Source organism: Bos taurus, chromosome 21 (assembly GCF_002263795.3).
Source record: "Bos taurus isolate L1 Dominette 01449 registration number 42190680 breed Hereford chromosome 21, ARS-UCD2.0, whole genome shotgun sequence".
Taxonomy (NCBI): domain Eukaryota; kingdom Metazoa; phylum Chordata; class Mammalia; order Artiodactyla; family Bovidae; genus Bos; species Bos taurus.
This window is the reverse complement of record NC_037348.1, coordinates 25,069,929-25,072,809: the sequence shown is the minus strand read 5'-3', so window position 1 is coordinate 25,072,809 and position 2,881 is coordinate 25,069,929. Positions and strand designations below refer to the sequence as shown.

At 45.4% G+C, this 2,881-nt stretch overlaps 1 non-coding gene across 1 annotated transcript; it reads left to right on the top strand.

The window, feature by feature from the left end:
- The first annotated feature begins 1,983 nt into the window (after positions 1–1,983).
- Positions 1,984–2,055, top strand: TRNAC-GCA (transfer RNA cysteine (anticodon GCA)). Its single transcript has one exon. It is a non-coding gene; the product is annotated as a tRNA-Cys (tRNA).
- Positions 2,056–2,881: the final 826 nt, after the last annotated feature.

Below are 2,881 nucleotides of genomic sequence, written 5' to 3'. Positions count from 1 at the left end.
ACAATCCAGCAAATGTTGGCAATTTGATCTTTAGTTTCTCTTCATTTCTAAACCCAACTTGTACATCTCAAAGTTCTTGGATCAAACAATGCTGAAGCCGAGCAAGCAAGATTTTAAGCATGATCTTATTAGCATGGGAGATGAGTGCAATTGTCCGATGGTTAGCACATTCTTTGGTACTACCCTTGAGAAATGGGATGAGGATTAACCTTTTTCAGTCCTGTGGCCACTGCTGGATCTTCCAGACTTGCCGACATAATGAATGCAAAACTTTGATGGCGTCATCCTTTAGGAATTTGAATCATTTTGCTGGAATTTCATTGCATCCACTAGCTTCATCAACAGCAGTGCTTCTTAAGGCCTACTTCACACTTGACTTCACACTCCAGAATGTCTGGCTCTGGGTGACTAACTACACCATCGTAGTAATCCAGTTCATCAAGATCTTTTTTACACAGTTCTTCTGTGTATTCTTTCCATCTCTCCTTTATCTCTTTAGTGTCTACTAGGTCTACTACTACCATTTTTTATCCTTTCTTGTGCCCATCTTTGGGCGGAATACTCCCTTGATGTTTCCAATTTTCCTGAAGAGATCTCTAGTCTTTTCCCGTTTGTTTGTTTGTTTCCTTCTATTCAGCACTGTTCATTGAAGAAGGCCTTCTTGTCTCTCCTAGCTGTTCTTTGGAACTCTGCATTTAATTAGATGTACCTTTCCCTCTCTCCTTTGCTTTTCACTTCTCTTTGTTCTTCTGCTATTTGTAAAGCCTCCTCAGATAACCACTTTGCCTTCTTGCTTTTCTTTTTCTTTGGGATGGTTTGCCACCTCTGTACAATATTACAGACCTCTGTCCATAGTTTTTCAGGCACACTCTTAAGTAGACTGAAAAACACACCTCACCAAGAATATAAAGAGATATGTACACAGATATTTTTTGAAGTGAAAGAAAGAGAAGTCACTCAGTCATGGCTGACTCTTTGGGACCACATGGACAGTAGACTACCAGGCTCTTCCATCCATGGCATTTTTCAGGCAAGAGTATTGAATTCCTTGCAGTCCAAGGGACTCTCAAGAGTATTGGAATGGGTTGCCATTTCCTTCTCCAGGGGATCTTCCCTAGAGAAAGAGTTTTCTCCAATACCGCAGTTCAAAAACATTCTGCCATATTAATGAACAAGAAATGTCATTATTGAACAAGAAATGTTACCACCATCAGTGATTTCTGGCCCCCAAATGTGAATGCTACTGCTACTGCTAAGTCACTTCAGTCGTGTCCAACTCTGTGCAACCCCATAGATGGCAGCCCACCAGGCTCCGCCATCCCTGGGATTCTCCAGGCAAGAACACTGGAGTGGGTTGCCATTTCCTTCTCTAATGCGTGAAAGTGAAAAGTGAAAGTGAAGTTGCTCAGTCGTGCCCGATAGCGACCATATGGACTACAGCCTACCAGGCTCCTCCACCCACGAGATTTTCCAGGCGGGAGTACTGGAGTTGGGTGCCATTGCCTTCTCCAAATGTGAATGAAGGCTCCCCAAATTGTGATCCAGGGGATGCTGCCCCCGCCCCGGTGACTGCTGAGGGGCTGTAGGTGCAGGAAGCAAGGTGAGCAAGGAGACAGGACTGGCCCCGATGGCTGAGGTCGCTGGAAACGAGTGAACTCAGTGAGCCCGAAGCTGCACCTCCCCACACACACAACGCTGAATTCCTTAACCTGATACCTGATCTTTGATGTGCAGACTGCCTGCTCCCTGTGTTGCAAACCTGAATATAGCCTGACTCACCCTCTGCCTCCTTGGAGCAGTTTTCTCAGAGCTACTGAGATGCTGTCTCCTGGGTTTGAAGTCCTAAACATTTTTATGGAAGTTTTAATTTTATGGAATATCTATTTATACCTACTGAGAGATATAAATATCTATCTACCTAGAGATGTTAACATCTACACAGAGATATAAAAAATTATATCCTGATAAAAAATATCTAAGTCTTCCCTGGTGGCTCAGATGGTAAAGCGTCTGCCTGCAATGCGGGAGACCCAGGTTCAATCCCTGGGTTGGGAAGAAAATAACTCTCTATTTTCAGGTTGTGACTATATTTTTTAGTTGATGAAAAAATGCACGAGGAAGAAATCAAGATCCTAATACCTTTGTCCCTCATGGAGCGGGGGCACAGTTCTTGAGGCATGAGACTACTGTGTTCCGCTCTCTGCCCGCTGAGAATTAAAGCCACCTTTCTATTTCCCCAAACTCTGTCTCCATATTTTTCATTCAGCTTCGGTGGACAGAAAGGCCAAGCTTTTGGCCAGCAACACACTGAAGACAAGCACAAAACAGTAGATCAACTAGACTTCAACATAGCGTTGGCAGGAGATTAAAGAAAAGGAAAGAAAAGTAATGCCTAGTTTATGCCCTCACACCTGCTGGACTCAGGATGCTATTTGATCCTAGGAACGTGATTAGGTTTGAGTCCCAGGGCTGGACTGGGGTGGGGTCAACACAGCACGACAGGGTGCCCTTCATTGAGATCTGTCTCAATCCTGTACTGTCTGATTTGCCCTGACTAGGACCAGAACTCCTAGTGCACCCAAATGATGGTGGCCCAACCCTCTGGCCTCGAGGACAAGAGGTGAAGTCACCAAGTATCCAGGGCCCCTGGTACTGGGGTCCAGCTCTAGACTCCTTCCTGAGAGTGCAGCCTCATAGGCCCTCACTAGGGAGTGATGTCCCAGGTACTGAATAGCCTAGCCTGGAGGGGTGAAGCTTCAGAGGAAAGAAGTAGTGAGACACAAGCCCTTGGGAGTTTGCTCAGACACATTCCACTCCAATTCACAGCCCAGGAAGCCAACTTTCCCTAAGGCTTGGTTGCAGGTGGAACCAGAGTTGGGCA